Genomic DNA, 25,448 nt, shown 5'->3' on the forward strand with positions numbered 1-25,448 from the left:
AAAAAAAAAATATTTTCACTTATGACTAAGCCAGGAGAGCTCTGGATTACCTTGATATGCCAGAGGTCAGACTGGAGCTGCGCCAACAAAAGAGTTGCCAACCAGATGTGGGGTATCGGTTATCAGAAGGAAAAGGATACTTCTAATGGGACTGAGTTTGGTATTAGGTTGTTACTGCTAGCCATTCTCCTGTCTGTGAGTCATTATTTCATGGAGCCTTTAGGTTACTACAGGACAATCAGGAGATAGTCTTGAAAAGTCCTAGAGAATATGGATTCTAGAGAGGTGAAGAGACTATAGGAGATAATATAGTCTTCATCATTGTTATTACCCAGTCCCCTATGGGACATGTACAAGATGCCAGTTTCCCTTGCTAAGTTGTACTTGTCCCTATACCACCACCACCACTTACTGGATTAAGCTCACAGTGTGATATAGGAGGGTTGGGAATGGGAATGGCACATCAACTCACTGGGAGATGGTATCTTCATGGATGGGTAATGAGCTATTCCTTCTAAAGCTCCAAATGACCCTAGTCTAGCAGTCAGGTGGACAGTACTGCATGAAGCAGTGGGCAGTCCCATAGAAATTAACAGTGGAAACTGCACTTTTAGGTAATTCCAATCTCATAGGGTTGCAAACTATGTTAAGGTTTGTCATCTGGAACAGGGGTTCTGGTAATACTGAAGCTCTATATTAGCAGAGCACAGATTCTAGGGGTTTTGCACATGACTGTGAGACAGAACAGGCTTTAATAGCACATCATTCTAATGAGATCCTAGTAGTTTGGGGGACTTTAGGTTCTCACCCTCTGATGATTTTTTAATGCCTCTTTGGGTCAAGTATTTAAGGACAGATATTGTGTTACCCTTGGGAAGTTGGCCTCTGGAAAGAACACTGGCTATGTACATTCATACCAGGGAAATAGTTGGTAAGGAAGCTCAGAGAATTGATATTAAAAAGGGGATTTGCCAATGGAGAGCCTCAGTTACATGTTACTTGTCTGTCCATTCAGATTCAAGGCTTCTTCTTCCTCTTGGTGACAACAACATTAGAATTTTTTAAATCCTGACAACAAAAGCCTGGAGAAAAATAGTCTTCAGAGATCTTGGTCCTGTCCCCAAGCAGGGCTTCTCAGGAAGGCCCCCGAACTTCTCTCTTCCTGCCACTTGCTTCATCCTTTCATCACACCAAATCATCCCACCACCAATACCTTTCTTACCCCTTTAGGAAACTCTCATGGCTTCTTAGCCTCCTCAACTGAGGCTTACAGCATATTTCACTAAAAAATTGAAGTCATTTAATTAAAGTTTTCTGTTCTCCCCTCTACCACATCTCCCATCATTCAAATGCCTTTTGCCACTATCTCTTTGTTCACCAGTCTCACATAAAGAGGTGGCTCTTCCTGCCAAGGCAAATTCCTCTACATGCACAATTGATCTCCTTCAATCTTGTCTTCTCCAGAAGACTGTCCTCTCTAAAATCCCCACTCTCTTACTAATCTGCAATCCATTCCTCTCTACTAGATGCTTCCTTGATGCTGCTTACAACATAGCCATGCCTCTCTCATTCTCAAAACAAAACAACAACAAAAACCCTCCAAAAACCCAAAACCCTTGTTTGATCTCACTATCCCTGCTAACTATCATCCTGTTTGCTGGCATTGCCATGCCTTCCTTCCATGTTGTCCTTCATGATTGGGTTGAAGGTATGATAGCACCTCTATAAAATTTAGAGATATGATACTTGGAGGGATACATACATATATATGTATCCTTTTTTCTTTTTCTTTGGTGAGGCAATTGGGGCTAAGTGACTTGCCCAGGGTCACAACAGCTACTAAGTATCAAGTGTCTCAGGTCACATTTGAACCTCGGGCCTCCTGACTCCAGGGCCAGTGCTCTATCCACTGTGCCATCTATCTGCCCCCCATATGTATCCTTAAATAGGCAAAAGAGATGGTCTGAAATTAGCAAGATGAAATATAGTAATTCCTAGATGTCACTGTAAACCTACGGGGGCGGGGGGGAGTTGTAGGAAATGATTGGCACAGGGACCTCTACAGCAGTTGCTAAGTGACATTTCCTGGCTCTTCCTTGTTGGATTCCCCCTTTGCTAGTCCCAGGAAGATTTCCTTTGCATGGCTATGTGCCTGGTGAGACACTGTCTCAGTCTTAACTATTATTATCTTCTATGTCATCCCCCAGCCATCAGACTGTAGTTCTGTTCCCTTTTCACACCAGCACACAACAAATCAGGATAAAAGTCCACAAAGTAGGTTAAAAATCAACTTGCACAAATAAAAGGTGGCAAAGACATGTGTAGACATCATTACATATGACAAAGACCTAAGGTGTTCAGTGGTGTACTGGAGCTGCTTGAATTAGTTCTCTAGAGACAACTGTTAAATTTTATTGTGAGCATTTATACCTCAGAAATTCTCAAATGTACAAATCAAGATTTATTGTTTTGTTGGCTGTCCAGACTTAAGAGAGTGATGGAGAAAATGTTAATAATGCAGATTAAACTGAAAAGGGTGTTGAAGGCACATTTTTTCCCCTCAGAATGGCAGTTACTAAATATATACCAACTCACCTTTGGGTTTAGTGCACCATAAGCTCAATGAGTCAACAGTAACATAGAAACCAAACAAGTTAATACAACATTAATCTGTATCAATAGAAATATAGTGTTAGAGTGAGCCAGATGATAGTTCTCTATCATGCCCTGGTCAGACCTCTAAAATTAATTTGTAAGTTATGGGGTATTGCGTCCAAATTTGGGTGTCATATTTTATTTTATTTTATGTTTTTTGGCTAGGCAGTGCGGTTCAGTGACTTGCCTAGGGTCACACAGCTAGTAAGTGTTATGTGTCTAAGGCCGAATTTGAACTCAGGTCCTCCTGAATCCAGGAGCTCTGTCTGCTGTGTCACCTACCTGCCCCAGGGGTGTCATATTTTAGAAAGAACCCTGATCACCTGGAGTTGTTCAGTGGAAGATAAACTTATTCCAAACCATCTTACATGAGGATCAGTTTGAGCCACTGGTGATGTTCAGCTTAGTGAAGTCTTGGAGGTGACATGATAGTTGACTTCTAGTATTGGAAAGGTTGTCACATGGAAGGGACATTATATCTGTTTTACTTTGAGGAAAAAAAAACTAGGGCTATTTGGTGGAAATTATAATAGGAAGGCATATTTTGGATCAATAAAAAGACAAACTTTAAACAATTAGATAATTCGAAAAGGCTTGCTTTTGGGGTAATGAAATTTCTCATTACTGTAGTCTTTCAAATGGAAGCTGGATGGTAATTTGTTGAGTAATTTCAATCAATGTGCTAGCAGCTGTTGCCATGATTTTTCTTTGGGTGGAAACTGGACTACTCTGAGATCCTTTCCAAGATGACACTTCTATGATTCTATATTTCTATGGCAAAGTAGAAATTCATATATAAAAACCTAATTTGGTCATAACTTTTCAGCAACATACCCACTGATCTTTAAGCTTACACATAGATTTAAAAAAAAATCTATACTTCAAAGGATATGTAATCTCATCAATGTGGTACTACCTCCTGGAAGCAGCGAGGTGGGGATCCAAGAAGAAAGAACTTGAGACTGTTACTTGGCAACTGCTATAGAAGTCCCTGTGCCAATCATTCCCCCCTAATCCCCAGAAGGTTTACTGGTGAGGTCTGGGAATTTTATTTTATCTTGCTAATTTCAGACTCTCTCTCTTGTCTAGTAAGTATACAACTGACCCACACCTTCTTCCCTTTTGCAACTCTTGCTTATATCTTTCCATGAATCTCTCATTGATGATCCACCCAGTGCACAAGCAGGCCTCTTTCTTGATCTTCTAACATTCCATGGATCAAATAAGATATCTGTAAATCACTTACATAATGCTTGGCACATAGCAGGCACTTAATAAATGCTCATTCCCTTCCCCCAAACCCCTTCCAAGGGTAATGGTGCAACATTTGAACTGTTTCTTATCATTTACATAGCTGTTCAACTTCTTTTCTGATTATGAATTTCAGAGGTCCTCCAGTAATGTCTCCTTATGGCACAAAGGTGACTCTAGACCCTTAAAGCCTATGTCAGCAGAACATAAACTCTGGAAGCCTATTACTAAAAAATGTTGCGACAATATTTTTAACAAACAAGTTCCTGGGGGGTGGGGTGAGGTGTGTGATTGATTATTATGCAGTTGTCTGAAAATTGGCCTGGCTATATTTTTAGGCTCACAACCAACTTGGATGTAGAATGATTAGTTTTGTTAGCCACAGCAACTCTCAGTCTCTCAAACAACTAATTAAGTCAGAAAAAAGTTGTTAACTGAATTGATGAAGTATTCTTCCAATTATTTTTCAGATTCTTCAAATATTCTTTTAGGCCATTTATTACATGCAAAAAATAAATTGCTGCTTACTTACATGGATCTATCCACCGGGTTATCTAAAATGGTTAAGTCCTTCGCCATTTGAAGATGACACTCTGGTGATGGCATAAAGCAATGTAAAACTACAGGGGATACTCAGTGTGATTTACCACTTATCATGAAACGCAACTGCCTTGGGGGTGGATAGCAATCTTGTAAGTGAAAAATAAAGAGGTGGGAGTATCTGACTTTACCATGGTTTTCCATACTAATGCATTTAAAAACAACTACCACCACTACAATCACTGTAAGAAAGGCCCAAGAGAGCTGCATATTTGGCTTCTGCAGCAGAAGAACATGGTCGTAAGCAACAGGTGTTAAGAATGAAAAGAGAAGTGAATATGTCAATTGCCACAAAGGAAGTGACCAAGGAACATACTCCAAATCAAGAAGTGTTTTTCCCCCCTTTTGTTTGTGTGTGTGGGATTTGGGGTGGAGGATGGGGAAGACAGGAGAGAACAATTACACAGGCAACAGAATCTCCATTATACACACTAGAGCTCCTCTTGGGTCCTTCACTCTTAAAAAAATCCCCTAACTTGCCCTCCACTATGCTAATGGGGATAACCACCGTATCTTAGAACTGAAAGAATTTTGTTACAGATCCCAGGAACAAGTCTGAACGAAATTGTTTACAAAAGCACTGTTACATATGTTAGTTGGATTCTATAGCACTATTACTATGTTATAGTTTGTATACTTAAACGGATTTACAAACTCAATATGGGTACTTCCTCCACTAATACCCATGCATGTCTTCTCATTCTGTGCCATCCTAGTTCATGCCCTCCAGTAAATATTCCATTGGGGATCCACCAATGAGCTGAGGACACAGTAAAAACGTAAACCCTATTCTCCTTTTTTCCCTTCCACTTAGAATCTGCCCTTCACCCCTGTACTACACTGCAAAGGCAGTTGCATTTCAGTGATAAATGGTGGGTCACAGACAATTTCAAAGGAAGCTACACATCAAGGGGAAGTCTAGTTATCTTTTGGGGTGAAAAGTTAGAGAGAGAGATGGATGAGAATAGGGGTTGATTCAGGATTATATAGGAGCAGGTTAGAATTTGTACACCAGCAACTGGCATAGTTGCTTCTCTTTCGATTCTTACCACCTGTTGCTTAGGACTACGGTTTTCTCTATATTCTGCTGCACAGGCCAAATATATAGTTCTCTTGAGGCTTTCTGAGAAGTGGTTGTTGTAGTGGTAGTTGTTTTTAAACTAGCATTTACATTTTAGGGAAACCAGCACAGTGTGAGGATGTCCAGTGACCTGTATATATAATAAAATTCTATGCCATGTTAGAGCCCTTCACAACCTGACTCTCTCCTAGCTTTCCAATTTCATTACACTTAATTCCCTTTTCCATGAATTCTATGTTCAGCTACACCGGTCTCCTTGCTGCTTCTCACAACATTTCATCTCTCAAGTCCACACCTGTAATGTTTTTTGCCCTCACTCCTATCTCTTAGCTTCCCTGGCTTCCTTCAAAACTCAGCTTAAATCTCATCTTCTGCAGGACAATTTTCTTGACTGCGCTCTTCTCCCTCATACCAGCCCCCCACCCCAATCCCATGCAGTCTTCCCTCTGAAATTTCCACCTATCTACTCCGTATATTTCTGGCCTGTACATAGTTATTCACATATTGTTTCCTTCAAAAGAATATATGATCCTTGAGGAAGAGACAAAGTTTTTGCTTTTCTTCATATCCTTAGCACTTAGCAAAATGCCTAGCCTTAGTTGGTACTGAGTAAACGTTTGTTGTCTGAGTTAAATAATTGTTTGGGGGGACAGCTTAAGAATTTACCACGTGTAATTAATATTGGATCTAACACAACACTAACTTACATATTAAAAAAACATAACTCATTCACAAGTTGGGAAGTGCCAACTTTTGAAATGATAAGTAGTTTCATACCATAATTTTGTTTGGAGGGAAGTTCTCAAATTAATGTACCTTTCTATAATTATTTCCAGCTTTACTGAACAAACCACTTCTTCAAATTTTGCTCAAAGAACTTCTCTGCATTTCCTTCTGAGTATATACATATTCCTGAAAGATTCTGTTTCTCTCCTCAAATTTTCCTACAGCACTTTGTCTGGACCTGCCCTTTGTCCCCATCACATATTTCTGTCTATTATACTTATCTGTGTATATGTTATATTACAAGGCCTGATGGCCCATACCTGTATTTCCATACTAGGAAAGCCTGATGTTGTTGGATTTGCTTGAGCATGGGAATTCCAGTCAGATGTCTGAACTAAGTCCAACACCAACATGGTCAACCCCTAGGGCAGGAGGCCACAAGGTTTCCTAAGCAGCAGCTACCATATCCAGGAAAAGCAAATCAGCTTTAGGATTGGGCTGTGAGTGGCCACTGCATTTCCAGCCAGGTGAAATAGGGAGACAGTTTAAAAAAGGAAAAAAAAAAAAAAAAAAAAAAAAGAAGAGGGAAAAGAAAGGGCTAGATCAACTTTTGTTGTCCATAGTGTCTAACAATGCCTTGCACAAAAGAGGCACTTAACAATCATTTACTCAACTGAATTTAAAGTATTCTTACCCTTTCTGTGCTTGTAATCTTTCTAATCTACTAAGCTGGGCTCCCCAACCATCTCTGTCTTAGACACTTAACTCTACTAGGCACCATTCCTGTATGTCTTCTCAGTACCACCCCTCCCACCCCCAGCCAAATTTTTAGTGAAAGTGAAAAATGGACAACAAAGATACAGACAGGGCCTTTCCGGATTGATAGGACAAAAGAGAGCTGTTTGTTCCGTGTGTGTGATGACTATGACACAATGTAGCAGAATGAATGAGACTTAGGGATTGCATTTTTGTAAGCATGGTGTAATGCAGAGGTGTCAAACATGCCTGTAACATCCCTCCTATGGCCTCACAAGTGAGGCCAAAACCAGATTAAAATGTAACTGGGAAATGTCTGACAAAATAAATAAAATTGTGGTTTTCTAATATGTGGCATGTATCTCCGTGGGACTTTCTCTACCACAAAGTATGGTTTAGGTACTTTCACCTCGTCTTCCACTGATTTTCAGTTTCTTTTTGTGTTACTTCCTCTTTCCCCATTAGAATGCAAACTTTTTGAGGGTAGGGACTCCTGCTTGTATTTAAATTCCCAGCCCTTAGCACAGTTCCTAACAGATGATCCTGCTGACTTGAAATAAAAGAAAGCAAAAACAGTTAAGAAACTTAGCTGGAAAACTGATGTCCAGGGAAAAATACTCTTAAAATGAGTGATCATATCACCATATAACTTTCTTCTTCCTTTATCAAAAGGCAAGAAAGGACACATGGAAGTCAAAGAAAACACAGCAAGAGTCTTACAGCTAACTAGGAATGCTATAATGGTCAACTAAGGTTGTTCTTCTCATTAGTTATATCAGCCTCAACAAAATGAATAGGAACTGAGAGCATGATGAAGAGATCTTAGAATGACTTAGGATGGCAACATGTTTTCTCTAGGAGAGGTACAAGGGGAACTACTGATGGATTCCAGGTTTAGTTCTCTCATCTGAGTCACTCTCATTACTGGTATACATTATTAATTGGAATAGTGTACACTATTTATATTGTTATTTCTTCCTCTCTCTTTTTGTTTTGCTCAGCATGTATAAGTGAATTCAACGATCAAACTAAATTGTATTCAACAAACCAGCTCTACCCCCTCCCCCACCCCCATTATTTTCCATAAGCTGATGTGCAATATCATCCAATGGATTGTTAGTGATCAAGTCTATTCTAATAGAAAAGACATGGGACTTGGAGTCAGACTACTTGGTTCAAGGTACTCTGATATTAGGTGCAGGGCAATGGTTGTGACTTTAGCTCTTGGAGCCTTTGTTTCTTTTTATGTAAAATTGGGATGATAATACTTGCCGTTAAGAGGAAAATGTTCATTGTAAGATGCCTTATAAATCCAAACTGTTCTAAAGGTAAGGGTCTCTATAGTTCCACAGCAAATCTGGGTTTAACTATATATGAAGAAAAAGAATCAGGAACCAGTATAGAATGTTATAAGGTACTATAATAATTGAGTTTTGAGTAAGAGGAGTTTGTGGTTATTTATGACGGCAAGAAGGAGATGAAGACAGTGACCTTGGAATATTTTGAGAATACAGAAAAAAAGGCTACGGGGCACGAGACAAGGAAAAATTTAACACATAAAAATGAAAAATGGTTCATGAAATGTAGTTAATTGCCAAAAGATCATTGGCAGAAATAATTCAGACCCTTTTGCATAATTTGATGCCAAGAGAAAGAATTGGTGACTGAAGAGGAAAACATTTCTGCACTTCCAAAAGAAAATAAAATGTATCCTATAAAGGTTTTTTTTAGGTTTCAACAACTCCAATGGAAAGTTAAGGGTAAATGGATTTCTATCCTCTTACTGATTTAAAAAGTGCAATAAACAATTTTAAGTATACAATGGTTTTTAGCTAAGTCCATTTCTAAGGAAGATTCCGGAAAAAGTAAATGGTTAAATTTCTAATGTTACTAAGTTTTCTAACAAAGGAAAGGACCAGTTTATTTATATTAACAACCTAAAGAGTTCTAAAAGCATAGTCATAAGATACAGACATCTGCTGTTAATGCTATCCTTTCCCCTACCCTCAATACATATATCATATTCTTGAACAGGCCTCAACTTTTCTGTCAATAAAATGTAAAGAAACAGATTAAATTTCAGTTCCAATTAAGTAATAACTCAAGGTTTATCTAATAAGTTCAAGTGCCATACATCTCTTCCTTGATTCCCTACCCAAATGAAATTGTTTATTCCTTCTTAAATAGTACTAGTAGTTTTCTTTCTCAAATAGTACTAGCAGTTCTCTTCTATCTCTCCTTTGTACCTTGCTTAGGGTTTTTAAAATAAAATTTTATTGTCCTCACAGTAAATTTTATGGGTCCTTTATTCCTGTCCTTTTCCATACTCACTGCAGCATGATTTTCAGAAAATTGCACATGTGACTGGTAAGAAAGCAAAAGAATAGATAAACATACAGTTTTTCTATCTTAAGTCTTATTGGTATTGTCTCATTATCCAAGAATAATATCTAGGAGAGACTTCCACAGATCACTGAATCTGTCTATGGCTCTCTCTGGCTGATCACTAAGGAAAGATTCATAGCACCCTTCTCTCTTTAGAAAGTAGCCCTTTCAAATTTTTTTTATCATTTCAATAATCAACCAACAATTCAAAAAGTTGTGCCTGGCCTATAAAAAATCTCTGCCATATTCACGTAAGATATTTCTTATCCATTAATATGCAGGATACTTTATGGTAAATTTTGTGTTATGTAACAAATATATTCCTTAAAGTGAAATGTATATGTTTTTACATTGACTTACAATGATTTCAGGGATATGTTATTATTTTCTACTTACCTTCAATTGGCAATAGCTCCTAACATCTTTTCATTTTTCTTCTATTTCCCCTATACTACTAAACCTCTCACTATCATAAAAATTTAAGATCAGTTATGCCTTCCAGGACAGGTATTAAGGTCATCTATTCTTGTCTGTGAAAATTTACATGAAGATCATATACAACATTTGTCAAGTGGTCACCCAAACTCTTAAAACCTTTAGTATTTCCTTCCTGAAACAATTTATTCAATTACCAGACAGTCTAATAGTAAGGAATGGTATTCATTCCTTCAATAAACATATATGTTAAGTACCTGTTATTTTCAAGGCACTATTCAAGGTAGTGGGGATTCAAAGACAAAATGAAAAAGAGTATTCCCTCAAGGAACTTAAATTTTATTCTACTAGATGGGGGAATGGGAGTGAGGGGGCAGGAGATACAGCATTTAAATAGATAAATAAATGGAATTAGAGGGAAAGAAAGAGCTAACACCTAGGGGGATTAGTAAAGACTTATCATATAAAGGGATACCTGAGTATCCTTGAAAGAAGTTAAGAATTCTAAAAGGTGGGGAGAAGTTAAGGGGCAAGCACTTTCTAGGCATTGCGGGAGTTAGTGCAAATGCATGGAAGCAGAAGATGGAACACCTATGTTGAGGAATAGAAGTGAGTCAGTGTTGACTAGAATGGAGAATGTATGAAGGGGAGAAATAAGCCATATATCTATAAAAGGAGTCTGGAGCCAGAGTATGAATGACAAACTGAACAATTTCTAATATTGAACTCAAATCCTAATGCTATTAAACACACAATGAATCTCAAGGAGAATTTCTTTGTTTAGAAGAATTACATGATAAATCCTTTCGGTAAAAAGGCTTTTACCCTAATGATATGGCTAAGCACCTGCTAAAGCAGAGTGGGGTAGAAGTAGTTGATAACAGTGGCTGAAGTCAGAGGATATGGGCGTGAATCCCTGCTCTATGACTTACTGGTGTATGACCTTGGGCAAGTCACTCTCTATGCCCATTTCTTTGTTTGCAAAATGCCCCATGCTTGGATCACAGCTTTAGTTTCCTTTAAAGTTCAGTTGAAGAACTTCCTTAAACATGAAGCTTTTCCTCATCTTCCCAAATGCTAGTAATCTGCCTCTCAAAATTATATTTTCTATATGCTTATATCTCCCATAAAATATCAACTCAGATTTTTATTCATTTCTTTGTGTCCTCAGAACCTATCAATTACCTTACACATAGTAGGAATGCTCAAATTCTAGCTGATCACTTTTTATAATGGAAAAAAAAATTACAATGCCCTTGTTTCCCAATTTGTGTACTGCAAATTATTTCCATGTTTTATTACCCAGTAAGATACATCTTTAAATTAAAACCTTAGCTCCTCCCAGTTAAATTGCCATAATGTCCTTAAATCATTTTTTTCAAAAGCTGTATTTGCCATTCTTTTAAATAACTTCTGCAATTTTCTTTTCCCTTCTCTCCTATTTCTCCACATTCTTTCAGAAGTTTGATGATAAAAATCTGAACAAAACAATGTAATTAAGGTCTGACAAATGCAGAGTGTAGGATTGCTTCTTTGCCTTTGTGTGTCACAAGTCTTTTAATACACTCCAGTACCAGAATTATAGAATCTGGGGGTTTTAAGAGGGAAAAGGAAATCTTGGAAATTACCTAATTCAATGATATTTTACATGAGGAAACCAACTCCAGAGTATATAGTAACTTGCTCAAGCTCACATATCTAATTATTGGTAAAACTGAGATTAGAATTTTGGTTGGACTTCTTGTTCAGGTTCTTTTCTCAAGATGTCTCTCATGTATTTTTCATAGTTTTTCCACAATGCATGACCACTAAGTGTTCTCAAGTCAACTCATATGCCTCGTTCTACATGAACTTGATCCCACTGAATGCAAGTGCCCTCCCCAGTAATTAATTTCTCTCTTTCTCTGTCCCTCACAACAAATCACAAATCCTCAATAGAATGTGGAAGGAAAGGGGAACTGTTTTCATGCAGGGGGATACTGATATCAGAACAAAAGATGTCAATAACTTTTTTTGTTTGGTTTGGTTTTTAAAAGAAAGCACTTTGATACAAAGTCAACATATTTTAGGTATAGCCCTCAGTGAAATGTACCTACCTCACAGTAACATGGTCAATGCATGCAAGCCTAGATTATGGATAAAAACTTATTAGAAATAGAAGTTAGGACAAAGATTATGTCTCATAGGTCATTTTTATCCATTTAAGCCAAAACAGTTGCCCCAGGTAGTTAGTATGGTGGTCACAGGAACTTTTAGCTGCCATAGTCAGGGATTTTCCTCTTCTTGTCTCTCCTTCTCAATCTACTATTAGCCTGGGATTACCTTCCTCAATTTATTTTCCACAGGGCCTACCCTACCCTGTAAAATCACATTGCTCAACTTATCTACTTTCTCTACCATGTCCCAGAAACCTCTTCATTCTGGAAACTCACTCTGTCCCTGGAATTCACACACTGGAAGTATCCTTTGCCTCTGAAGCCTTTTCTCTCTGTTTGGATGGCTCCTAGAACCTATTTTTAAGGAGGGTCCCCAAGCAGTTAGTCATAGCTCTTCCCTCTTCAGGTTATACTCCAGACTTTATCTTTTATTCCCCCCTTCTACCCTCCCAGTCCCTTTTATATGTGTTATCTTCCCCTAATGAATGTAAATTTCTTGAGAGCAAAGTCTGCCTTTTTTTCTAGGTTGTATTTAGTATTATCAGCACAGTACAATTCCTGGTACATAATAAACACTTAATAAATGCTTGCTGAGTTGACTACCACTAGGGAGAAACCAAAGTTAGACACTACTGATGGAGGGATGGTAAACTTCTTCTATACCACACTATTAATAACACAACAGTTTGTAAATTATTTGTTTATAGCACCCAACCCATTGTCCTCCTAAACATATAAGCATCTTGAGGACAGGGACTATTTCATTTTTGTGCTGTACCCAGCAAGGTGCTTTCCTCATAGTGTTTAATAAATGTTTGTTGATAAACAACAAGTGCTCAAAAATCTGTTGGCCAATGAACTGAAATCAGGACAGATTACAGTTTTCCCTATCTCTTCGTGGCCTACTAAAATCAGAGAAAAATTAAATTGGTCTGCATAATTTTCTCTCCATGAAGCTATTTCCCTTCCCAGCAGCATAGTCTTTTAATGAAAAGCTTTAGAAAAGAGCAAAAGAAACTGAGTTTTATATAAGAGTTTAAGGTTGAAGGCTACACCAAAGGTGAGCACCTGATATGACCTCCCTTCCTACTCTGGAAAATAAGCTAAGGTCCACCTTAATTGTAGCTCAAGAGGCTTCAAATACCGGTAAATAATAGCTCCGTCTCTTTATCTCTTGTGGTATACTCTCCCCTTTGGCAGATTCTCTGTCTGGTTCTTCTCATCAAGGAATTTATCAGTGTCATCCTGACTCATCCTATCTCATTTCCTGTTATATCCCACTTCACAGATGAACTGTCTTTTGGAAAAACAACAACAACAACAACAACAACAACAAAAGTCAAGCAAAACCAACCAATGGAGACTACTTTTGAAAAAGAACACATTTCACACTCACAATACTGTAAAAGGAGAGACAATGTTTCACCACCTGTTCCCCATGGCTGAGATTTTTTCATTAACATTTATCAGAATATGTCTGCCTTTTAGTATTATTTTCATTTACATTGTTATAGTCATAGTAATATAGTGATAAAATCTGTTAAATGAAAGTATAGGGTGATATAGCTCATTGTTTTTGTAAACAGTTGCAAAGAGGCAAAACCAAGTTAGATTTCTGAAACTTTATATTTTCAATGAAGACATGAAAGTTAAGGACTCAAAAACTATCAAGAAAAATTTTACCTGTCTGAATTACTGTACATAACATTTTAAGCAAGGTCCAGTAGGGTGGTATGATCATTTAAAGTTAACAATGATCTATTAATAGCCAAATCAAAGTGCCTTTTTTCAATCCTTATCTTTCTTGACCTCTCTGCAGTCTTTGACACTATCATTCTCTTCTTGATACTCTCTTACAGCTAAGTTTTAATGACACTGTTCTCCCCTGGTTCTCATTCTACTTGTCTGACTTGTCAATTACCTTTGCTAGAGTTTCATCTTGATAGTGTTTGCTAACAGCAGGTACACAGCAAGGCTCTGCCATTGGGCCTTGCCTCCTCTTCCCATTTTGCTTAGTGATGCTCTTCCTCTCTCATGGATTCAATCATCATCTTTTTGAGTATGATTCTCAGATCTATTTATCTAGTCCTAACCTCTCTTCTGACCTCCAGTCAACCCATACTTTTGGTGTTATCCTCAACTCCTCACTCTTTTTCACCACACATACCCAATTTGCTGCCAAGGCCTGTTGCTTTTACCTTTGTAACATCTCTCACATATTCTCTCATCTCCTACTTTCTCTCCTCTGACACTGCCATCGTCCTGGTGGAGGCCCAAATCACCTAAACAACAGATTACTGCAATAGTCTGTTGGCTGGTCCCCCTTCTAAAAGTCTCTCCTCATTCCAGTTCATCCTTCATTCAGTAATCAAAACATTCAGCCAAAGCACAGGCCTAACTTTCATTACCTGCCCCTATTCAATAAACTTCAGTGGCTCTCAATTACCTTTAGGATCAAATATAAAATTTTCTGTTTGGCTTTTAAAGTTTTTCATAATTCTGACCCCTTCCTAACTCTCCAGTCTTCTTGCATTTTACTTTCTTCCATATACTCTGCTATACAGTGACACTAACCTCTTTGAGGTTCCTCACAAGACACTCCCCATCTTCCAACTCCATACATTTTCAATAGCTATCCTCTATGCCTGGAATTCTCTTTCTTCATCTTCATCTCCTGGCTTCCTTCAAGTCTAAGATGAAATTCTACCTTCTAAGAGAAGGTTTTTCTGATCCCTCTTAATGCTTTTGTTTTCTTTCTGTTGATTATTTCTAATCATATATATATATATGCATATATGTTCATACATATATAATATGTATATATGTATATTCTGTTTGCATATGGATATTTTCACGTCTTACCCATTAGATAATGAGTTCCTTTAGAGTAAGGACTGTGTTTGTCTTTCTTCATATCTCCAGTACTTAGCACAGTACTTGGCAAAGAGTAGCTGCTTAATAAATGCTTGTTGACTTGACTATACCTGTTTTAATTAAAACAAAAAGACCAAAAATCTTGATGAGGCAGCTGGGTGGCACAGTGGATAGAGAGCTGAACCTGGAGTTAGGAGGACCTGAGATCAAATCTGGCCTCAAACACCTACTAGCTGTGTGACCCTGGGAAAGTCACTTAACCCTGTATGCCTCAGCTTCTTTATCAGTAAATTGAGTTGGAAAGTGAATTGTCAAACCACTCCAGTATCTTTGCCAAGAAAACCCCAAATAGAGTTACAAGTCAGATATGATTAATTGACTAAACAATAACAAAAAATATTTTTGGTGATCTTAGGTGGATTCTACCTTAAATGAGTTCATTTTTTAAATATGTTAAAGATTCAATCAACCATATTATGTCAACAAACTTGGATAGTCATCAAAACTATATTGTTATACTGGTTCTGTCATTTCACTAGGCTTAGGTCATATGCCTTTCTAGAATTTCTTATGCTACTGGGCATGGTGGGACCAACCCTAGAAGGCTGAGGCTGGTGGATCTTTTTAGTTCAGGAGCTCTGAGCTACAATACGCTAAGAGCTCTGCTGTCTACACCAAGTTCAGGGCCATTAGTGGCTCTTCCCCTTCCAGATCTAGGGAGAGAGGGAGATCCAGACTTACTCAAAAGAAGAAGAAAGAAAATTCTCTTCTATTAATTGTTTCTCATGGCACAATAATATTACATTAGATTCATATACTACAATTTGTTCAGCCATTGCTAATTGTGTTGCCAGGTTTTTGCTACCACAAAAGGCGTTACTATGGATATTCTGATGTAATTTTGTATCTTTTCTTGCACAATTCCAAATCTTTTTTTTTTTAGTATGGTTGGGCCAATATTATTAGTGCACCTGATTTCCTATGGTCTCTGATTACTTCCATCTTTTGTCATCTTTGCCAATGTGATGGGTGTGAGTTGAAACTTCCAAATTGTTTTAACATATATCTATTATTAGTAATCTTGAGCATTTACCATGGGGTTGTTCATAGACTGAATTTCTTCTTTGTAAAGTTTTTCAAATCCCTTGACACTTAACTATTGGGTAACAGCACTTAGCAATGTTTGTGGAATATCTCTTCTATTTGAAAATAAATGTGAATGTAGCATATAGAAATCAAACTTAGGGTAAAAATTTTTTGATAAACTGAGTGAAGTGATGTCCCATAAAATACCAAAATTTCTGTTTACCAATATCACAGAATCATAGTTGCCTTCAACTAAGAAACTGACTACACAAATGCCTTGAAAACAAAATAAAAATGAAATTTTTTTCATATTTCCAACTGGATATTTACTGTGAACTAAAACTTCCCATATGCGAACACACTATAGTAAAGCAGAAAAAGGGAGTTTTTCAGATAGCAGTTATCTACTTAGCATGTTGAAATTAAGCTCTGGCTTCTTTAAGAAAACTACATAGGGTCAGTTCATCTGTACATAAATGGTAGGTCTATCAGGTGGTATACAGCTGTATAAGTGGTAGGTCTATCAGGACTAATTTAGCATCAGTATAATAGTAGTCTTCCTCCTCATTGGCCACATTTGGGGAATTAAGGGTCATGAAGGAAAGGTAGCAACAATCCTTCCTTAATAACTATCCCATACCAATAACAACAACAAATTCCTGAAACTTTAGTTCCCCAAAAGCACTTTCCCTTAGTTGATAAATCCAAAAAACCTGTTCTGTATTTAAATGTACAGATTTCTCAGGTTACTAATTTTCTATCATTCTAAAAATGTGGCCAAACATTGTTTCAAATAGAAAACATCTCTCAAGAACAAGAACTTTTCCTAAGAGATCAACCCACAGCAATATGGTTACTGCTAGAGTAATGATGGTAAAAAGAAAGTATCATCATCACAGAACTGGTCTTTTATACTGTCCTCAATCCTTTATTTCTCTGTGTTTTTCCTATAATCTCTAGTTTTCCATACCATTATGTACATTTTCTTCATAAATTTTCAGCTGATTTCATGCTCTTACTACAGTCTCTATAGTTGATGAAACTTCAAAATTTTTAAAGGAATATTAGCAACATTAAAATAACCAACTATTATTTCCTTTTATTTCACTAACACAGCCCTTGTCTAGACCTTAATGACAGAATTATAAATTAAAAATTTATAAATAAAACTATATTTTTAGTATTTCATTTTTCCCCAGTTACATGTAAAAACAATTTTTAACATTCATTTTTAAAACAATTCTCTCCCTTCCTCTCTCCCCATTCTACCCCCATTGAGAAGGTACAACTAGAATTTTAAAATCGTGTTTCTGCCTTTTACCTATTGAAAGAATTAGCATTTTTCTGCATACCACATTTCTTATATTAACAAAAGCTTACAAATGCTCAATTCCTAATAGATAATTTCTTACAATGAAAATCAATTAGTCACATACTACTAGCAGTAGCCTTCTTCTAAAAAGAATGTGCAAGTCAGCCAAACTCAGCAATTATCTATGGTGGTTTTGTGGTTACCATTTACAAGAGATTAAGAAAAATCTAAGACTGAATGGTCATATTATCAAAATATAACATCATGCAACTGTTTACCTTGTGTATGTTTTGAATTCTATCTCAATAGTATTTCCTATTATGCTTGAGTTCTAACAAGTAAAAGAAGGTACTTTATACTATGGTTCATTAGACACCCAAATATGATCTTCTAAAGGAAGAAAAGAATGCAGTACAATAGGTTTTCAATAGTTTTTGCTTAGGAGGTAAAAGAGGAGAATAGAAAATGAAAGTAATTGTAAAAGTCAATTTTCCCTCCACCCAAATTTTAAAACATTTGAAATGAAACCAACTAACATTTACAGCACACTCTACAAAGCAAACAACAGGCATGAATTACCTCATTTAGATAGATTACTTAAATTTGGAGAATGTGATACACTGAAAAGAGCAGTAGCTCTGGAATCAAGGCCCAGAGTTCATATGCTGCCTGTGTGATGTTGAGCAAGTCCTATCTTCTTTGGACTTTGTTTCTTCATCTGCAAATGATGGGCGTAGTCTGGATGACTTCTGAGATCCCTTCCAGCTCTGGCTCTACAATCCTATTTTTTGAAAATGTGAGGGACCTTAAACTTAAGAACACTAATCAGTTCAATAACCTACCACAGTGCCAGAAGACGATGATGAAGCACACTACTCACCTCATAAGAGAGTAGTAATGATTCTAGAATGAATTATATATATGTGTGTGTGTGTGCGTGCACGCGCATAAGTATGTATGAGTATATATCTATGTATGTATGTACATATATATTTTTAAAACTCGGCTAACTGGGAATTTGTTTTGCTCAACTATGGTTATTTGTTATAAAGGTTTTCTTTTTTAAATAAAGAAGAGGAGATATGAAGGAGAGAATTTATTTTTTTGTTAACTAAAAAATATTAAATAAAAAAATAAAATATAGAGAACCTATTTCAGTGTTTAAGATCATTAAATTCTAACAGCACTGGCTAATAATGTTTTTCAGTTTTGAGTGTTGGTGTCTTCAAAAGACCAATTCCTATGTTGCCTCAAACCTTTCTTTGACTACATGCTGGGATGATCATAAATCCTCTTACCTAACTCAGTCCTCTTTTCTCCAAGAGCAAGGTACTAAAGCTCACTCATGCAGGTCAGTGGTTCTATATGGGATGTCTGTATGTTTGATATAAGGATATAGTGGCATGGAAGAAAATGCAGAAATCCATGCATAGACTTTGCTAATAAACAAGGTAAAGTAAGATGTAGCACAATGCAAGTAGATCTTACATGTGACCCACTATGACCAGTTAACATCAGCAATTTTAAAATGAGACCCACACAATGAATTGATTGGTAACATAATGTGGTATATAAATGACCCTTACCAACCTTAAAAGATATATTTCTAGAACAGTTAAGATTTAAAAAACTTGATAATGTATAAAAGAAAAACTTTCATTTTTGAAAGTTGTATCCCAAATCTTAGAATTAAGAATTCCTAACTACACCGTGAAATGATAATTGAGAATAGACAAGGAGAAGTGAAAGCTCAAAATTTATCAGCCTTTCAATTTTGTCTTGTATAATGTCACTGCACAATCTTTTGAGTATAGCAGTCTAACACTGTGAAAATGACATAGTCAGTTACAAGCTTTGCCACAGTAACTTGTGGCTGAATGACTTTTATGTTTCATATTTAACAAAGAAAAAATCATACTAGAAAGGATGATAAAAATATTTTAATAGTTTTTATTTTAGTATCTTGGTCTAAAATTTATTCTATTTCTTAAGTGATTAGTGATACCCTTTAGAGTGCTAAATTTACTATGTTTTTTTTTTTAAATCAAAATGATTAAAGGAACTGAAATTTTGGAATAATTTGTTTATCTGAGAGTACTAACTGTAGATATGGAACAATGCTTTGCAGAAGTTTTTCTCCCTAGAAAGATCTTACTGGTAAAATAGAAAGTAGAATATTATACAACTATTAGTAAAAATATACTTCTTTATTATTAGCATGGTATTTTCACATTTAAAATTTTCTATTATATCATATTACATCCCATAAGCTTGTAAAAAAGTGAGAAGAAATTTAGTATATATCTGATTTTCTCTTATTCATAGGACCACCAAATTTCTGAAAGACTAGACAATGGTTAAGTCATTGTCCATTATCTTCCACCTCTGTATTATATTAAAACAGCACCTAGCACAAAGACCAATTAAAGATTGTTAAAAGTGCTTCATATATTACATACATTCTCCCCATCCATAATGAGCAGTAGTGAACATAGTATAATTTAAGACATGTTAGTCATTCAGCAAAAAAGAACACTGTCAAAATCCTATTTCTTTTCCCACAGCCTAGATTGTTTTAGGGATCATGAGAAAACGGTTTCTAGGGCAGAGCCAAGATGGCGGAGTAAAAGTAGTGACGTGCTTGAACTCTCCCCCAAACCCCTCCAAATACCTATAAAAAACGGCTCTAAACAAATTCTAAAGCAGCACAACCCACAAAAAGACACAGTGAAACAAATTTTCAGCCAAAGACAGCCTGGCTGGTTGATCAGAAAGGTATATCATGCCGGGCGGGGAGAGGAGTGCAGTTAGGTGTGGGCACGCAGGCTGCAGAGAACCTGGAGCAGGCCTCAGAGGACTGAGTATCGGGCAGCTGTGGCGGTTTCCAGACTTCTCAACCCATGAATGCCAAGGACAGCTTAGAAGGTCAGTGGGAAAAGTCTGTTTCTTCGGTGCTGAGAGAGGAGGACAGTGGGGTTCCAGCCCTGTTCCCCAGCGTGGCCCCGGGGTGGCGGCTACCTCCTGAACTTCTGGCCCACAGACTGAGGGGGAATCAAGTGGCTGATCAGAGGGGGATTGCAGGGATCTCTCTGCTGGTGCAGGATTCTCTTGCTTTGCCTGTGCTTGGATCTGGGTCACAGTTCTGGGTGGCAGTCCTGGGGCAAGCAGGAGCGCTGGCCTGGTGGAGCTTGTAGTGGCTGTGGAAAGGAAACCCTCCTCACAGTTTCAAGACAGAAAAGAGTGCTCATAGACCAGAGCACAGGCCAGGAAAGAAGTAAACACCTCGCCCTTGATCATAGCATCTTGGAAGAATTGAAAATTTACAGGTCCCTAGAAGTATCTCTGAAAACAGCTGCACAAAACTCCTGAAGCTTGGGACAGTACATTCTCCACACTGAAAACTGACTCCTACCTTAACAAAGAGTTTATAATTCAAGTAATTGGCTGAGATCATGAGCAAGCAGCACAAAAAGAGTCAGACTATATTATCTTACTCTGATGACAAAGAAGATCAAAACATACAACCAGAAGAAGACAACAAAGCCAGAGCTCCTACGTCCAAAGCCTCCAAGAAAAATATGAATTGATCCCAGGCCATGGAAGAGCTCAAAAAAGATTTTGAAAAGCAAGTAAGAGAAGTAGAGAAAAAACTGAGAGTGATGCTAAAGGAGACCCAAAAAAATACTGAGGAAAATAACACTTTAAAAAATAGCCTAACCCAAATGGCAAAAGAGGTCCAAAAAGTCAATGAGGAGAAGAATGCCCTAAAAAGCAAAATTGGCTAAATGGAAAAGGAAGTCCAAAAGCTTACTGAAGAAAATGCTTCCTTAAAAATTAGAATGGAGAAATTAGAAGCTAGTGACAATTTGAGAAATCAAGGCACTGTAACCCTAATTCAAAGGAATGAAAAAATAGAAGAGAATGTGAAATATCTCATTGGAAAAACAACTGACCTGGAAAATCGATCCAGGAGAGAGAACTTAAAAATTATTGGACTATCTGAAAGCCATGATCAAAAAAAGAGCCTGATATTTTAAAACTGCCCTGATATTTTAGAACCAGAGGGTAAAATAGAAATTGAAAGAATCCACCAATCACCGCCTGAAAGAGATCCCCAAAGGAAAACTCCTAGGAATATTGCAGTCAAATTCCAGAGTTCCCAGGTCAAGGAGAAAATATTACAAGCAGCCAGAAGGAAACAATTCAAGTATTGTGGAAACACAATCAGGATAACACAAGATTTAGCAGCTTCTACATTAAGGGTCCAGAGGGCATGGGATATGATATTCCGGAGGGCAAAGGAGATAGGACTACAACCTAGAATCACCTACCCAGGAAAACTGAGTATAATCCTTCAGGGTAAAAGATGGTCATTCAATGAAATAGGGAACTTTCCAGCATTCCTGTGGAAAAGACCAGAGCTGAATAGAAAATCTGACCTTCAAATACAAGACTCAAGTGAAACATGGAAGAGGTAAACAGGAAAGAGAAATCATAAGAGACTTATTAAGGTTGAACTGTTTACATTCCTGCAGGGAAAGATGATATTTGTAACTCATGAGTCCTTTGTCAGTACTAGGGTAGTGGGAGGGAAAAAATTATATGTATGTATAGATAGATAGAGGGCACAGGGTGAGTTGAAGATGAAGGGGTGACATCTGGAAAATAAAATTAAGGGGTGAGAGAGGATTATACTGGGAGAAAGAGAAAGGGAGAAGTAGAAGGGGGTAAAATATCTCACATGAAACAGACAAGAAAAGGCTTTTACAGTGGAGGGGAAATGGGGGAAGGTGAGAGGGAATGAGTGAATCTTATTCTCACAGGATTTGGCTTAAGGAGGGAATAACATGCAAAATGGGGTATGGAAATGTATCTTACCCTACAGGAAAATAAGAGGGGAAGGGGTTAAGAGAGCAGGGGGTTGATAGAGGGGAGGGCAGATTGAGGGAGGGGATAATCAAAAGCAAACACTTCCGAGCAGGGACAGGGTCAAAAGAGAGAATAGAATAAATGGGGGGTAGGACAGGATGAAGGGAAATATACTTAGTTTTTCAAAACAGGACTACCATGGAAGTGTTTTGCATGACTACACATCTGTAACCTGTATTGAGATGCTTGCCTTTTCAATAAGGGTAGGTGGGGAAGGAGGAAGGGAGAAAATCTGTAACCCAAAGTTTTAAAAACACATGTTAAAAAGAAAGAAAGAAAGAAAGAAAGAAAGAAAGAAAGTTTCTACTTTAGAAAATTCACTACCATTCATGTGTCTTTCTAAGTATTTTACACTAGAGCTGGATGACTTGAGGCAATGTGAAAGGGCAGATTGGTGGCACCAGAGCACTGGTTCTGGAGTCAGGAGGACCTGAATTCAAATGTGGCCTCAGACACTTACTAGCCTTGTGATTCTGGGCCAGTCATTTAATTCCAATTGCCCCAAAGGAAAAAAAAAAAAGATATCTAGGTTGTAGTCTCACCTCAACTATTTCTATGATCTTAGGCAAGTCACTTAACTATTTAACCCTCAGTTTCCTCATTTATTATTGAAAAATGGCCCCCTCACTTATTTATAGTGCTTTAATGTTTATAAAGCATTTTTTCAAAACAACCTTGCCAGGTGAGTAAGGGGGTAAAAGTGAAGATCAGAGAGGTTAAATTCACAGTCTCCCAGTTAGTAAAGTATTGGAACCAGGATTCATACCCAAGTCTCCTGACTACTATATCATGTTGCCTCTTACTACACTAGCACTTACCTTATTAAAATATTGTGGGAATCAAATGAGATAATAAGAGTATCATATTTTAAAAGTGCTACATAAATATAAGGTATTGTTATTGAAAATAACCTAAAATAACAGAGAAATTACAAAATACTACAGCAGCTAATATCCATCAGGTAATAGGATATAAATGAGGGCTTTATGAAGCTGCAGAAATGATGTGAAAGAATGGAAAGAACATCCCTTTGGGAGCAACAGCAGGTAGAGAAAAATGGCCTAGATAGTTTCTGGACACAGGTTTCATAAACTGGCCACACTACAAGTAATGTGACTTGAAAAATGCAGCCAATAAGACTATGGAAAGGAAATAGCCTTGTAGAAAGCTGTTTTGGTATTCAGTCAAATCACAGGATCATAGTTTTTGAATTAGAAAGGACCTTAGAGGCCATCTAGTTCAACTTCTTCATTTTACATATCCAGAAACTAATGCCCAAAGTCATACAGGTAGAAGAGACACAGCAGAGATTTGAACTCTGATTCTTTAACTCCGAGGCTCTTTCTACTACACTATGCTATTTCCTTCCTTATAACTTTCCCTGTGAGTGGGGAGAAGGGAGAAAAAGGAGTTGTGTGTTTGTTTGTGTGTGTGTGTGTGTGTGTGTGTACACACTCCTAAGTTTAATATTTCAGGAGCAATATCACTCCCCCTCCCCACCCGCCCCAGAAACGAGGCCTTGGCTTTTAACCACTAATCCTGTGAATTTGGAAAAGATCAGTTAGCTTGTTGATAGTAAAGGTGAACAAGTGTCAGAGAAAAAAGGACAGTTTCTTCCAGTTACCTCTCCTCTTGGGTTGCCAGCCAGGTAGTAACCCATGTTTCAGTGTAAATCACAAATTTAATGACAGGGTTAACTCCATTAAATATCTGTCAATGATCTGCATTACGTGCCATATATACTGTGCAGTCCTAGTATTATGCGGTCAAAGAGTTCTGGGAGGTCTCCCATACCTCCTACAATCCTAGATTATTTACTTGTAAAATGAGGAAGTGAGGAAGTGATCCCTCAGTTCTCTTGCAGCTCAAAATCTATGAAATATTATTCTAAGATACTTTAATAATCTATAAAATATTTAATTTACATGCAATGATTTTGCTAAATTCTATTCAAGTGAGGATACCTTTAAACAAATAAAGAGCAGAACTGAAAAGGGAAAAAAAAAAAGAACTACAACCAAAGTTGGTGGGACAGCACAGCCTAAAAGAGATAACCAGGAGAACAATTTTTAAAGGACAGCAGCATTGTAAAGACAAATAATTTTGAAAGTCTTCAGAACTCAGCAATACAATGACCAACCAAGTCTCCAGAGGACCCATGAAGAGTGTTAACCACCTCCCAAGAAAGATGATGCATATGAGATGTGCGAAAAGACATACATTTTTTGGACACAGTTACTGTATGGATTTATTTTGCTCAATTATGTTTATTTGTTAAAAATCTTTTCCCCTCATTTCTTTTGTTTTTTAAATTGAGGGGTGGGATGGGTGGGTTAGTAATAGCAATGCCAAAAGAGTGGTGGGGGGAACGGGACATTTTAAAAAAATACACAAAAGAAAATAGAAGCTCAAAAGAAACCACAAACTAGCAGATTTTGAAACTTACATTGTAGAATTTATTATATATATGTACACACACACACACACACACACACACACACACACACACACAGTGTGTGTGTGTGTATATGAATGGTACAGTGGATAGAGTGCTAGAACTGATTCAGAAAGACTCATCTTCCTGAGTTCAAATCTTGCCTCAGACACATGATAGCTGTGTGACCTTGGGCAAGTCACTTTACCCTATTTGCCTCAGTTTTCTCATCTATAAAATGAGCTGGGGAGGGAAATGACAGACCACTCCAGTATCTTTGCCAAGAAAACCCTAAAATGGGGCCATGAAAGGTCAGACACAACTGACAAACAATCAGATATATGTATGTAGGTGTGTATGTATGTGTGCATGTGTATGTATGCATGCATCCATGCAGTATGACATGGAGATTTATGGTTTCATATAGAATCATCTGTGTTTTGCTATGCATATGAAAATGCCCTTTTTTGGTGTTAAAGTTAATAATTTTTAAAAATAAGGATAAAAACTAATACAACATAAACAATAATAACAGTATTAAATATTTATATAGTATTTCACAGTTCACAAGGTTTTTCACAGTAATCCTGTGAGGCAGATAGTGCAAGTATTATTATTTACAAATGAGGAAACTGAGGTTCAATGACCTTAAGTGATTTGGCTATAGTCACTTGACTACTAAGTAGCTGAGGGAGGACTGAAATTTTTAGTTGTAGTTCCAACACACACACACACACACACACACACACACACACACACACACACACA

General features: G+C 37.3%; 1 protein-coding gene across 2 annotated transcripts in view; it reads right to left on the bottom strand.

The window, feature by feature from the left end:
• The window catches only part of TAB2 (TGF-beta activated kinase 1 (MAP3K7) binding protein 2), a 114,583-nt gene that overhangs the window by 43,714 nt on the left and 45,421 nt on the right, over positions 1–25,448 (bottom strand). The gene's annotated exons all lie outside the window — the stretch shown is intronic.

This window comes from Vombatus ursinus, unplaced genomic scaffold (assembly GCF_900497805.2).
Source record: "Vombatus ursinus unplaced genomic scaffold, bare-nosed wombat genome assembly UNPS02012602.1, whole genome shotgun sequence".
Taxonomy (NCBI): Eukaryota; Metazoa; Chordata; class Mammalia; order Diprotodontia; family Vombatidae; genus Vombatus; species Vombatus ursinus.